General features: G+C 40.2%; 1 long non-coding RNA gene across 1 annotated transcript in view; it reads left to right on the forward strand.

Moving 5' to 3' along the window:
- Positions 1-15104, forward strand: part of LOC145720214 (uncharacterized) — a 23822-nt gene extending 8718 nt beyond the window's left edge. The window contains exon 3 of the long non-coding RNA XR_014143063.1: positions 10933-15104. This is a non-coding gene — a long non-coding RNA (uncharacterized LOC145720214). The remainder of the gene's footprint in view (positions 1-10932) is intronic.
- Positions 15105-15411: the final 307 nt, after the last annotated feature.

Here is a 15411-nt window from a genome sequence, read left to right on the forward strand (position 1 = left end):
TTAGCCATTCTGACTGGTGTGAGGTGGTATCTCATTGAGGTTTTGATTTGGATTTCCCTGATGCTGAGTGATGTTGAGCACTTTTTCATGTGTCTGTTGGCCATTTGGATGTTTTCTTTGGAAAAATGTCTGTTCATGTCTTCAAATGCATGTAAAATTTGACTCCACTGTTCTACCTAGTCCACAGGGAAGACTGAACAAAGTACTAATAAAATATTCTAGAATCAAGGTCTACATGAAGGGTATTTCTTTAATTTGGTGGAGTTTCTTAGTTAAAGAAGAGATGGCTAAACTCTAGAATCAGATTTTTTTTTTTTTTTGCTATGGAGTCTTCAAAAAAGGGAAGCTTTTGTATGAATATCCCTGGGAAAAGGAGAATGAATTTTATGATTACTGAATTTAGAGAAATTTAAATGCAAAAGGAAATCTGTCTCTGCTGCCCTCACCTTCCTCTTCCCATCCCTTAAAAAACAAAAACAAAATTCCTGGTTTTCTCGTATTTCCTCTTGAAGACTTGATTAAGGCATCAAAGCCTTCGATGGCGACCAGTTTCCTCAACATGTTGCTCTTTCTGCCTCTCTCTCCCTCTTCCTTCCTTTTCCTCCTACCCACCTCTACCCCCAAATCTCCATCCACTCTTGTTTATGGTGCAACCTCACAGTGGACACAGACCATAGTCTTATGGAGGTTTTGGTGAAAGTTTATTAAAAATGAATCAACTCTATAGATGTTACGGAGGCCTTTGGACAAAGACCTAGCTGATTCCCTGGAGCAATACCTGGGGAATAATTTTTTTGGCTCCAAAAGGATGATATTTTAAGTCGTTATATATTTGCTGATCTTGGGGAGATTGTTGGAACCATCCAGCATGCACAGGAAGCTTGGGCTCTTGGCCCAGTCAGCTCAGAGTCTAAATATTTGGAGGATGAATACTTGGAAGTGCATTTAAACATTTAAAGCATTTTATTTGTTTTTCCAGTAAGTCTCATTGTTAGTGTGATATAATTTTGCAGTAAGACTCTACCTGCTGAAGGCATAGGCCTCCTGGACAAGTCCAGGCTCAGACTCCACATCAAGTCTTGGCTCAAAGCCAGAGGTGTATGTCTAATGGCTAACATCCACACCCCTGAAGTGGGTTATTATTACCATCATTCACCGTCGATGCCCATGTTCTAAAGTCATGCTAAGGGTCTGACCCAACTCTGCACCGAAACCAACAATGGAACTTGCACACAATGCGCAAGTGTGCTTGCTTGCGTGTGTGTGCGCACGTGCACACACACACACATACACACACACCCACACACCATTTTCCAAACCAAATGCTGCAGTGATTCCTTCCTTTTGTCAGTACTGGATCTTTCCTGTTAATTGCCAACTTTCAGCTCTACCCTGATGATCACCTGTGGTCAGTTTTCCTCGCCAGCTTACCAGGCAACATACCTTTGGGCTGGTATATGCTTAGAGAATACAAATTAATATGAACACATTAGATTATGTAAAACATAATTAGGGAAGCAAATTTGCTGTAAAAGCAGCCTATGTGTTTATAGAACTCTGAAGCAATTATAAGCTATTGGAAGATTTTCCCTGTCTTTTAGACCCGCAGATATACTCTAGAACCTAAATTATATGAATTGTTTGCCTATCCCAATCAAATGATCTAGATAATCGCTAAATATCTACTTTGCCATGCCGTCGAGTCACAGGTTCTTATTGTCTCAATGAAATGGGAGTGAGCATAGAGTTCATTTCTGAAATTCAAAGTAGAAAGGGGTGGGGTGGGGTGAGTATGGGTGTGCACCTGGCCTGATAATTACCATTGTAAGGTGTCTTAGACAACATGATAATAACCTTCTTGATAGAATTGGGGATGTGATAGCAACAGTAAAAATTATATTAAACTGGGTCTGATGCCAGACTGTCAGCCTCAAATAAACAAAGGACAAGAGAAACATTCTAAAGAGACTAACTTGTGAATCAAGGAAGCAAAACAGGCCAGAGAGGTGCTTGCTTGGAGGGACAATGCTTTCACCTCTTTGCAAAAGCTTTGCCTGACCTAATTAAAATGCCCAGTATAATTAAACATCCAACCCTAATCCCTCTGGAAGCCCCTAGCTCCACCCCTTTCCATTGTGAAGATGCTCAGTAGGGGCCCCACAGCTGAACACTTATTGAACCAGAGTCTATTGAGCACACACATATAATTCCTAGCCTACTGAGTTGGAGCAAAGATGCTAGTGATTTGTCCAGTGGATGGTGGTGTCTCACTCAGCAATGATGTATGACATGGATTTGTACGGAGTGGCCATCTGCTGTTGGGGAGGGCGGTAAACAGGATCTGTTCCACTGTGGCAAATGATTCCCCTGTGCTGGCTTAAAGTGGACAAAGTTGGACAGGGCAAAGTGATGCCCCAGCAACACTCTGGGGAAATAATTCAAGGGCCTCTCCCTTATGTGTCTGTATTTCTTTCTGTCTTCTTGACTCATACACATACACCGTAGAGCTGACATGAAACAACATAGTTTGGAACATGGAGAAGAGAAAAAAAGCACATGTCCACCAGAAGGGCTAAAATGTGCTGGTCTTAGTATGAGAGGCAACTTTGAGTTTCCTGGTAGTCTGGGCAAAAAGAGGAGAACTGATAAGTCATATAGCTCGTGTTATTTGGGAAAAGGAGCAAATCAGTTTCTTGGAAGAAATAAAGCTTCTTACTACAGTTGTCAAATCTATTTTTTCACATTTGACTTGATAGAGAAGAGAAACTGAATTTTTTAGGGTATATATAACAAAATGTCAAACTGCTAGAATGCTTGGCCTTTCGACAGGGAAAGGACCAGAACACTGAACCCCACAGTGACTGACTAATGAGCAGTAGGCAGCCCTCAGCAGGTCTCTGAGACTGGCAGATTTAACTTTGCCTCTTAACACTTGCCTCTTAACACTGTGTCAAAGAAATATCTGCACCCCCATGTTCATTGTAGCCTAACTTTTGAAAATGTTTATTTCAAAACAAATTTAACACAGATATGAAAACCCATTCTTGAATGTCTTCATATTCAAAACACAGGGCAGTTACTTTTCTCTGCATTGTTAGGCAAAAACATAAAAAATATAGACATTTGTTTCTACTCAGGAAGGACAATCAATAGAAATATTTTCTTTTTTTAAATAGGAATATTTTCTAGTTTATTCTTCACTGAAAACATGCATATACTCACTTGCAAAACTCACGTTCAACAAAAATATTCAGCCATGAGAAAGAAGGAAATCCTATTTGTGACAACATGGATAGACCTTGAGGGCAATCATGCTAAGTGAGATAAGTCAGACAGAGAAAGACAAATACTGTATGATCTCACTTATATGTGGAATCAAAAGGAAAGGAAAAGAAAGGAAAGAAAAGAAGGAGGGAGGGAGGGAAGAAAGGAAGGAAAGAAAGAAAGGGAGGGAGGAAGGGAAGAAAGGAAGGAAAGAAAGAAAGGGAGGGAGGAAGGGAGGGACAGAGGGAGGGAGGGAGATAAAAGAGAAAGAAAAAAACCCAACTCATAGAAAAAGAGATCAGACTTGTGGTTACCAGCTGGGTAGGGAAATTGGAGGAAGGTGGTCATAAGATACAAGCTTCCAGTTATAAGATCAGTAAGTACTAGGGACATGATGTAGTACATGATGACTATAGCTAACTTTGCTCTATAGTAGATAGGAAAGTTGTTAATAGAACAAATCCTAAGAGTTGTCATCTCAAGTTAAAAAAAAAATTTTTTTTTTTTTTGTATCTGTATGAGATGATCAATGTTAACTAAACTTATTGTGGTTATCACTTCGCAATATATGTCAATCACTATGACCTTGACCTTATACAGTGCTGTATGTCTAATTACATACCAATAAAACTGAAAAAACTAATAAAATCATGATTTTTTACCTTTTTCTCTTTGTATATCTGTATTATCTAGAATTTTCCCACAACAAGCATGGGTGGTATTGTTGTGCAGGTGTGCTGGTTCTGGGTGTCTGAGATCCTTTCCTCACCCTGTCTCCACTGGCTCTGTATTCAGAGCACCTGACCCTCCAGGCTCAGGTTCTCAGGCCCCTTGTCATCAGCTCCTAACTGGGGCTGGCCCATGGGAGGCTCTGGTGGGCATGTGGAGAGCCGGAGGAAGGGGAAGTCAGTGTATTTCTCCCTTTCCCTCTGGGCTGGGGTGGCGTCTCTGGCAGCTGCTGCCTCCCTCCCTTGGCTTCGGCTCTCCCCGGAAGCCTGCCATGGTTCCAGCTTCCTTTGGGCCATCCCAGGCCCTGGGCTTGGGTAGCCTCACCTCCTCCCTTTGTCCCTCCACCCTAGGAGGGTCAGCAACTTCCTGCTGTGGCTAGTCTCTGGATTGCCTCACAATCCCTGGTTTGGCTTCTAAATTTCTTCCATCTCATTGCATTAAATTTCCTTTCTTCTAAATATTCAAAGTGGTTTCTGTCTTCCTAGCTGGGCCCTGACACAAAGAAACAAAAATGTGCTTGAAACACAAATGAATGGGGCCAAAGAATGTAGAAGAATGTGAGTTGGAGAAGTAAACCAGGAAACCACAGACTCCACGGATAGTGGCCACACACACACAGAGAAGGGTCCCATCTTGGTGCATACCAGTTGGGAAGGACTTCTGGTCACCTAAGGACCTCCTTAGGCCCATTTACATGCACAAAAATAACAGTTTTACACAGAGTTGTCTGTTCCAGGAATGAAGGTTGACAATATGTAAGATCCAGAAAAACACCCCCAAGCCCAAAACCAAACAAACCCAAATGATTCAGAATTCTAAGTCATGCATTCAAGTCTGACATGTGGTGGATAGCAGCCGTGGGGTTTGAAGGAGACTCATCCAGTCCCCAGCTGCTGGGTGGTGGCCTCGATTGACATGGTCTTTGGCTGATGCATGGGTATGTATCCCAGTCCTGAGCCAGTCAGGACCTGGCATTCCCTTGGCCCCTGGTGTGATAAAAATGAAGCCTGATTGGTTTGGTGATAGGAGAAGGAAGTCCTTTCTCCTTCTTAGATAGTGTGGTAGGTCCTGAAACTGCTTCAGCATTGCTACAAAATGAAAAAAGAACCTGAGAATAAAGCTGACACAAACAAAAAGGATAAATCCAAGACAGTCAAAATAAGACAAGGCTGGATTTCTGATCAAACTGTGCCTGAAACCCACTGCCCCACTAGACTTTTTCTGTTATAGGAGTTCCTACATTTCTTTAAGAGTTCCTACTATTTAGTACACTTTAATTTGGGTTTTCTGTTACTTGCAGCCAAAAGCATGCTAGTTGATATAGAGAAATGTCTTATTGGCTGTACGTCCTTGGGCCAGTCACTTAATCTTTCTGGTCCTCAGTTTTCTCATTTATAAAATGGAACTATAAAGACGATTTACCTTAAGGAATTTTTGTGGGGCTCAAATGAGGTAATAAACGAGAAAGTGCTTTGTAAATTGTAAGCAGTTATTTGAATCTTTTCATTATCACACATATATTTCAGTTGTTAATGCAGTTTTATATCTCTCCTACAGAGACAGAATTTATTTTATAGAGCCTATAGTTCTATAATACCCGCTTTATTACTGTATCATGAGTGTTCATCAGGATTAATCAGCAATAACCATTACTTCACTCCGGACAGCTCTAAATAATTTATTTTTGAAGTCCCAGGTGACCTATGTAAGCTTGAAAGGGTTTACCTCCAAATTCTCAGCCGAGTGGAAATGAATTGAGTAACCCTTTGTGTGACCACTCATAACTCACTTGTAAAATGCATGTTCTTTTTTTTCATTGCCATCTGGAGCAACCTGTGAAGGTGGGCGTGTGACATTCCTCTCACTGCAGGAAAGTTTGGGTGCATCCAGAAAGGACCAGCTGGTCAGTTCTGCCCTTGCATTTTCTTGGAGTTGCTGCCCTGAGGTTGTTTGGGAACCTGAAGGAGTAGTTTAGGCATGAACCTTTAAAAGAGCTCTGAAGCTAAGAACCAACAGGAAAGCAGCACGATAGTATTTAGGTTTTTGTAAGAACAAAATATGAAGGGCAATCAATTTATCAAGATAAGGTCTCTAACAATTAGGGCAATGAAAATAAAGGTACAAAAGAAGTATGCTTTATGTGTGTTTTTCCTCCAATAACTGGCATACTTTAGGACAGGGTATGGCAGGTGAGGGCGGGCAGGAAGCAACTGGGACTGAGAACTTGACCATCCCATGGGGCTGGGGCGAGCACAGGGGACAGGAGCTGCAAGTCCAGCCTTGACTCTTGTCACCTAGTGAGGTTGGTGCATCTCCCAAACAGACCTTCAGCTCCCCCTTCTCTGTCTGCTCTGCCACTGGGCCAGCTCCAGTCCCCACCATGTTTCACTAGTCTCTCCACCCCCTGGGCTCACCCCCTCACTGCCCCCAACTCACCTCTATTCATCCTCCATCCTCCTATAATGTTAAAAGTCATTTTTTAAAATTACACTATGCCGGGCACCTGGGTGGCTCAGTCGGTTAAGCATCTGCCTTGGGCTCAGGTCATGATCCCAGGATCCTGGGATCAAGCCCCGCATCGGGCTCCCTGCTCAGCGGGGAGCCTGCTTCTCCCTCTGCCTCTGCTTCTCTCTATCTCTCTCTGTCTCTCATGAATAAATAAATAAAATCTTTGAAAAAAAAATTACACTATGCTGCTCCCACCCCTTCCCTCCCTTGAAACTTTCATTGGCTTCCTATAGCTCCTCCTTTAAAGGCCAGACTCCTTAGCATAGCAACGTTGTGGGGTGTGACGACTCCTTAAATACCCACCCAGCTGCTCACCCACCACCCTTTCTCACACTCCCCAGCTTCCTTCCAAACCAAATCAGAGACCTTGGACATAGCTCTTTAAGGCCAGCGGTCATCACAATTTTATGGTCATACAAATTATTTGAACTTGTTTAAAATACCGTTTCCTGGGCCACGTCCTCATAGGATTATGATCCAGAGGACCAGTTCCGAGAATCTGAAATTTTGTAAGAACTTTGGCCAAGTCAAGGTCAGGTGGCTCCAACTGTTTTTGGAGCCACACTGTATGATACCCCGGATCACACGGTAGTCCACTTCTTCCCCCTGTGGTATCTGCCCCCGACTAGAAGTCCCTGGAAGGAGCAAGCTTCAGGTCTTTTTCAGCTGTGTTTCCCCAGGACCCAGCACAGTGCTCAGCATGCACTAAGCTCTTGTGTGGTAGGTGAATAAGTGAATTCCAACAGAGCCAGTATCTTGAAAATGAGGCAAAGGATAGGAGTCAGGGACTGGGGCCCTCAGGACAGGGGTCCGGAGAGCACTAGTTCAGGGCCAAGAAATGTTGGAGATGCGAGGGTCATTGGAAGAGTTGCCGATAAAACGCTGGGCAGTGGGCACAAGGTGGAAGGAGGATCTTGCTCTGTGGGGGTGACACGGAGGGGGGTTAACAGTGGCATACCAAGGCAGAGATGCTTGCCCAGGGAAGGAGAATGGGACTCTTAGCTTAAAAGGCATCTGGGAGAACTGGGCTAGACAATGGGTCTCAGGCTGGGTAAGGGTGGTTCGGTTCAGAGTTGCAGATTATTGCTCTAGAAAGCAGCTGTTGCCAACGTTGTCTGCAAATTAGGTTCACTTGGAGCAGTGGTTTTGGAAGCACAAGAACAAAAGTCAGATTTTCACGTTCCAACCCAGAGTCACTGAGTGAGACTCTGGAGATGCATGGAGGGGACAGAAAAGTCTTTATAGCAGGAGTCCTGAAACGATCATCATGTGTCCATGTACAAGGTACCCCCCACCCCCTATAATCGCACTGCTTGTTACTCACTGGGCCATTCTATTTAAAGGATCACATTTGTTTTTTGTTTTAGCTCAAGGAAACATTTTCTATTATTATTCCTTTGCTTATCTCTTCTGCTCTGTCTCTGTTCTCTTTGTAACTTCTATTAGATGGATGGTGGAATTTCTGGGTGTAACTTCGATAGTCTCCTAACTTTTAGTATTTCCATTTCTTTTTTCTTTAGTATAGTGTTCTGGAACAATTTCTCAGCCTACTCTGCTAGCGAAGGGCTGTTATTCAGCACGTCTACAGAGATTTATGTTTCGATGACTGTATTACTCATTTCCAAGATCTCTAAATACTTATCATCACAACACTTTGCTTGCTTAAGGAACACAGTACCATCTCTTCATTCTTGAGAATACCACGTACAGTACTTCTTTCAAGATTTTCTTGTTTATTTTATTTATACTGTTTCTTCAGATATTGGTTTTTAGATTTGTTTAGTTTGGTTTTCCTTTCATAATTTGGGTCTCCCTTAACTATTTGGTGAATCTGGACTGTGGACTGATTTTTGTATTCGATAACGTTTTTTCTTCTAGATCAGGGCCGGCAAACAGTGACCCATGGGCCAAATCAGGCTGCTGCTTGTTTTGAAAATGAAGTTTTTTTGGAACACAGACATGCTCATTCATTTCCATAACATCTATGACTGCTCTCGTGCCAGGACGGTGGCACTGAGTAGCCCGCAAAGCCTAGAATATTATCAGGCCCCTTACCAAAAAAGTTTGCCAACGCTGCTGGATCTAGCCATCACTTTATAGGAAATACAGCTCAAAAGAGGAACATGGCGATCAATGTCGATACATCAACCAAAGCAGGCTACAAGTTATTTTATAAGACAAAAGACTCAGTTTCTTCACAAATAAATTGCATAAAAAGAAAAAAAGAAGAGGAAATTAATGTGGATTAAACAATATTTAATAGAAAAGAAGCCAGACACAAAAGTCCACATTATGGTATGATCTCATTTGTATGAAATTGTCCAGAATAGTCAAATCTATATATAGAGAAAATAGATTAGTGGCTGCCTAAGGCTGGGGGTTTGGGGGAGAGTGGGAGTGACTCCTAATGAGTTTGGGTTTCTTTTTAGGATGATGAAAATGTTGTAGAGTCAATTGAGATAATGGTGTCACAACTTTGTGAATATACTAAAAATCACTAAACTGTATACTTTGAATTATATAGGATATGAATTACATCTCAAGTTGCTATAAAATGATTAAATTATAATTTTTTTTTTCCTTGTGGGAAAACAGAGTAAACCCTTGTTTGACATTCTAGGACTATACACATATCTTGGTATGGAACGGATTCTGCCCTTGAAATACGCAGCTATTATGTGTGGGTATGGAAGTCGAGAAAAAACATCTATGCTATTTGAAAAGGATCAAAATTGATTAAGGCCTAGTCCTACCTGTCAAAAATAATATATGGAGATCAATATTAATAAGTAAAGAAAAAAAAAAAGAAATATCAGTCAAAAGCAATGTGTGACCCTTGCTTAGATCCTAATTGAAATAAGTGAACCATAAAGCAAATTTTGAAAGAGGTGGTGGGGGGGAGTGGGAAACTGAACATGAACTAGTGTTTCTGATTTTTACTGATATGAAACAACTGACCTTACCACTTAGTGGTATAAAACAACAACCATGTCATGTTCACAGGTTCCGTGGATCAGAAATTTGGAAAAGGGGTGCCTGAGTGGCTCAATTGGTTAAGCAGCTGTCTTCGACTCAGGTCATGATCTCAGGGTGCTGGGATCGAGCCCTGGTTCAGGCTCCATGGAGTCTGCTTGGGATTCTCTCCCTCCGGCTCTCTCTGCCCCTCCCTGCACGCCTCCCGCACTATCTCTAAAATAAATAAATAAATCTTTAAAAATAAATAAATAGTCCTTTATGTGTTAGAGTCACACTTAGTATTTGTGAGTGAAATGATATGGTCCTTGGGATTTGCTTTAAAATGCCCCAGAAAAAAATTAAAGGTGTACATAAAACAGGAATGACGGAATGGGGGTGGTTGTGGAAGCCTGGCAGTGAGTACGGGTCCTCTGTAATATCCTCTTAATCCGTATGTGTTTGAAATTTTCCTATGTGAAAAAAGGGAAGAGAATCTGGTTTTGCCTGTTTCTGGACGTTCTTTCTTTCTACCTGTAGCAGATGCGCGTGAGTCAGAGCCCCAGTCCTGAGCAGGCAACACCAGTCACTCATCCCCCAGGTCTAGGGGCTCCCTGTACTTTCTGGGTGTCACCGCCACCCTGAGGCATTTTCCTGCCTCTTCCTTCTAAGCGCTTACACTCACTGTTCTAGCCTGAGGCAAACAACCCAACAGGCCTACTTCTTGGCGTAATTTTGTGGTGGGAGGGACCTACCAGCCTGGTGACCTGGATTGGGTTATTAGAATCTTCCCATGGCTGCCCCAAGGCTCCCTCCTGTTCACTGTATCTGTTTCCATCGTGTTTGGAGCGCAGGACCAGTGGATCCCACAGGTGGATCTGTCTCCCCTGAACATGGTTTCACATGTAATTTGCTTTGTCAACGTAGTCTTCTCTGCTTCCCCTATTTCAAGTGTTCCTTAAAATTTCTGATTTGATGGTAGCATGCTTTTTATAGCATTATTAACGTTTGAACTGACCTCCCAAACCTCCCCACCGCCCCCAAAACCCCACTTGTCTGTCATATTTTAGAGATGTTGGTTGTTGGAATGGAAAAATATTCATGAGCACTGGGTTGGCCATTTTGATTCAATATTCCTAAGCTTTTTCAGTGCATTATAACCAAACAATATGTATACCATTCTGCATCTTGCGGGTTTTAAAATCTTCCGTTAGAATGAAATATTTTCCGTTTTATTGAAAACTACTTGCAATAATAATTATTCATAATTGTGTCATATGATATCTTATATGTATCCTGTAATTTATAATTTCTGAACATTTACATTCAGAGCCTTTTCAACTTTTTGATATTAAGTATAATGAGTAGGATAAGTATCTTTGCTTCAATATTTACTCTCAATATTAATTTTATTTCCTTAGAATAAGTTATAAAACATGAAATTACAGTGAAAGAACATGATCTCTCTTTTTTTTAAAGATTTTATTTATTTATTTGAGAGAGAGAGAGCACACGAGCAGAGGGAGAAGAGAGGACAGAGGGAGAAGCAGACTCCCTGCTGAGCAGGGAGCCCAATGCGGGACTCGATCCCAGGACCCTGAGATCATGACCTGAGCTGAAGGCAGCTGCTTAACCGACTGAGCCACCCAGGTAACCCAAAAGAACATGATCTTTAAAATGATTTTTGATATCTATTGCCAAATTTATCTTCAAATTATTTCTGTCCACTTATGATTTTCCCTGCCACCCCCAGCACTGTAGGAGATTCCATTTCATCTGTTATTAATCTTTAGAATTGTTTTAATCTTTGCCAACTTGATAAGCACTAAATGATATCTTGTTTTTATGCTCTTCTATTATTTTTCCACACAAATTTCAGAATAATTTTACGAAATAAAGAGAGAGAGGAGGAAGAGAAGGGAGGAGGAGAAAGAAGAGAAGACAGAGAAAACTAAAGAATTCTTTTCCCATTAGGATTTTTTTTGGATTAAAAAAATCCCAAAGTGCTTAAAAATGACATACATAATACATTAATATACTATTATTTAGGAAATCAAACATCAAAAGTATATAGGAAGGAAAATTTTTAATTCCCTCTTTATCCCCTCCCCCCTTCAACTGCCCTCCCCTCTCCAGAGATAAAATTTTTAGTGTTTTTTGAAAAAATCTGTATGAATTTTTATTTATATATGTAGACATATATAATTTTTGTTAAATTGATTGTTTTGCTTCTTATTTTTCTATTCTTGCCTTGGAAATTATACATACTATCTCTATTCCTCTAATAGTTATTCTTAAAAATGAAGTACTTTATTAAACATAACAATATCTAGAAGTAAACCATGGCTGTATCCTTTCCAAATAATAAGACAAAGCCTTAGGTAGTCTTTATTTCTCTTTTACTTCCACTTCTGACCATAAGAAAATCATCTAGGATTTTTTTTTTTTTAAGATTTTATTTATTTATTTTAGAGAGAGAGTGTGCAAGTGGGAGGTAGGGGCAGAGGAAGAGGGAGAGAGAGAATCTCAAGTAGACTCCACACTGAGTGCGGAGCCTGATGCAGGGCTGGATCTCATTACGCTGAGATCATGACCTGAGCTGAAATCAAGAGTTGGATGCTTAACTGACTGAGCCACCCAGGTGCCCCTCATCTGGGATTTTAATTCAAGGTTTTCATCAATCTTTTTACATTGCATATCACAATTATTTAGACTTAATTACCCACCTTTCTACATAAGGTTTTTTGTGCCCCACTTTTTTTCCTTTTTTACTAACAAGTTTTATTTTTCTGAAGTATGTTCTTTTTTTTTTAAGATTTTATTTTTAAGTAATTCTATACCCAATGTAAGGCTTGAACTCACAACCCTGAGATCAAGAGTCACATGCTTTACTGACTGAGCCAACTGGGTACCTCATGAAGTATGTTCTTAAGTAATTTTCAGAAAGGAGATGATAAACTTTCTGCAACATTTCATGTTCAAGGAAGTGTTTATTTTATCCTCTCACTTGAATGCTAGCTGATATAATTTTAGATTAAAAATTCTTTTGTCTGAGATTTTTGAGGATTTGCTCTATTATTGTCCTCTATAATCCAGTGTTGTTGATAAGAAAACTCTTAACAAATTCCCTGGGTTTTTTTGGTTGTTTGGTTGGTTTTTAAATGAGAGACTTCTTCCTTTTTATAATCTTTTATGCTTTATTCTCATGGTGCAATGCATAATTCTCAGAATGAGTGCCTCCTTACAGCTTCATCCCAGGCCCAGCCCTGAAGCCAGACATTGTATATTCTCTAAAAAGAGTAGTAAACAAGGTCAACAGGGTCTCTGTCTGCAAGGAGGTTACATTTGAGGGTTGGGCTGAGAGAGACATGACAATAAACAAATGAATAAATGAAAGAATTAAGGTTAAAAAAAAAGGGGAACATGTTGCTCTAATAGAGAACAAGGGATTGAATGTTTAGTTCTTTAAGATGAGGTTAACATTTAGGAACATATAGATTTGTATGTGTGTGTCTTACCTTCTCTTTTCCATTTTCTACCTTTTGTTTCTCCATGCTACATTCTGGACATTTTCTTCTTATATATCTTTGGGTTCACTAATTTTTTGCTTCTTTGTCTAATCTGCTGTTAAACCTGTTAAGAGTTAACCTGAGTTCTTAATTTCAATTATTGTATTTTCAGTCCTATAATTTTTATTTATTTGATTTTCAAGTCTGAAGTGTCACTTTTATAGTTCATAGGTTTTTGCCAAAATTTTAAAGCTTATCTTTTATCTTCTGAACATAGTAAACATGGTTGTTTTATAATCTGTGTAATATCTATTAGAATCTAAAATATCTCTGTGTTGGTTTCTGTTGTCTGTTATTTCTGTTGGTTCTTGCCCATAGTGTTTTGTCTTTTTCATGTGACTAGTTATTCTTGATTGTGTTCTAAACATCTTTTTTTTAAAAAAAGATATTATTTATTTATTTAGAGAGCAAGCGGCAGGAGGGGCAGAGGGAGAGGGAGAGAGAATCTCAAGCAGACTCTGTGCAGAGTGCAGAGCCCAATGCAGGGCTTGATCCCACGACCATGAAATCATAACCTGAGCTGAAATCAAGAGTTGGACACTTAACCGACTGAGCCACCCAGGTGCCCAGTAAACATCTTATTTTAAAAACTTGTAGAAATAGTTTGAGGCCTGAAATAATGTTATCTTCAGCATGAGACCAGTTTCGCTATTTTCTGTATCACATGAGTGTGTTAGTAGTCTGGAGTCACCTTAATCAAGCATGTATTGACTGAAATTGTTACCCCTATGGGTGATATAAAACTGGGCAGAATCTGGGTGAGGGCTGATTTACTCCAGTTTACCTTTACTCCCAGGGTGCAGTCCTTCAGGGTCCTAACTCAAAGGAGGGGTGGAGGATATATTTTATCAGAGAACTGGGATGATCCTGTTTGATTTTTTGTATTCCTCATCCCAGAGAGGCTGTCAGTAACACACTCATCCTCTCAGCCTTTTTTTTCTCCAGATTGGCCAGTGTCCCCTGCACAAAAGTAGTGTCAGTGCCAGGCTCACTTCTCTGGATTCGTGTCTTTTTCTGGATCTTGGTACTTGAAATAAAAGTTTCTTTTTCTGGGGTGCCTGGGTAGCTCAGTCAGTTAAGCATCTGATTCTTGGTTTTGGCTCAGGTCATGATCTCAGGGTCATGAAATCGAGCCCCGAATTGGGCTCCATGCTTAGCTCAGAGTCTGCTTGAGATTCTCTTCCTCTCCCTCTGCCCCTCACTCACTGTCTCTCTCGCTCTCTCAAATGAATAAATAAATCTTAAAAAAAAAAAAAAAGAAGTTCCTCTTTCTGACAAACTCAAAACAAGCTTTATTTTGCCAAAAGAAAAATAAAACCTCCCTATGAAACCTCTTTATGGAACTCCCTCTGCACCTTCAGCAAGGGTTTCCAAACCTGGATGATTAACAGAGTCACTTGAGGAGCCTTTAAAATGACCCAATCCTGGGAGGTGTGTACCTCGGTAGGTGAAGACTTCCTCATGTTCTGTGATCACAAGTGGTTTTAAGATAGTCTCCAGATCCCCAATGTCCACATATATTTTTCCTAAGAAACCACTTGTAATTAGGTATTCCCTTTCATGGAGCCATTTTCCTACTAATAGCTACCAAAGCCAAACTAGCCAATTGAAGTACACAGTCCTTCTGCCTTGAGTGGTTTCAGTATATCAACATAACTGAAACAAGGATAATCAGACTCCTGTGTGGGATTTTTTCAAGGGCCATCAGGAAAGATTTGTACCTTCCACTGTGGTGATTTATTTTATTTATTGTTATTGAAAACACTATGGATATGCATAATGATAAATTATTACACTTTCTTTTTTTATTGCATTTTCTTTTTAAACATTTTAAATATTTTACATGTAACTCCAAATTCATAGCTTCCCACTGGTATCTTTGTTTCTCTTAGTTGTTGAAGAGTAATGATATTTTTAGTTGGTTCTGAGCATTGTCAAACACTGATATTTTTGGAGTTGTCTTTCTGGCATTTAAGAAAAAGCCCAGGAGAACTTGGAGCTGACCTAATGGCATGTCATTGGGTGGTTACAGATTTTCCTCTTGCAGTAGAACAATGCTTCCTTTTGCCAACTGCCTTAATTTCCTGCTGTATCAATAAAAAATCAATGATAATAGTCTATTATGTGGATTTTCATTTATCCTTTTTATGTTTAAGTTCAACATTTCCCCACAACCAACAAACAGATGGCCTACTCAAGTGATTCAAGTGCAATTGCTAAGAGAATTTGTAACAAAGAGTTTTATGGGCCTTAACAATTAGTCAGGAAAGCCAAATACCATTTAAACCTTCACCTATTTCTAACTCTTCCTAAAATCCATTGCATATTACAAAAGGAATGTCAATTGTACTTTATTGTAGAAATAGTAATCCTTTTGTCTCAGGATCTT

Source organism: Leptonychotes weddellii, chromosome 2 (assembly GCF_054177405.1).
Source record: "Leptonychotes weddellii isolate Sample4059 chromosome 2, ASM5417740v2, whole genome shotgun sequence".
NCBI classification, from domain to species: domain Eukaryota; kingdom Metazoa; phylum Chordata; class Mammalia; order Carnivora; family Phocidae; genus Leptonychotes; species Leptonychotes weddellii.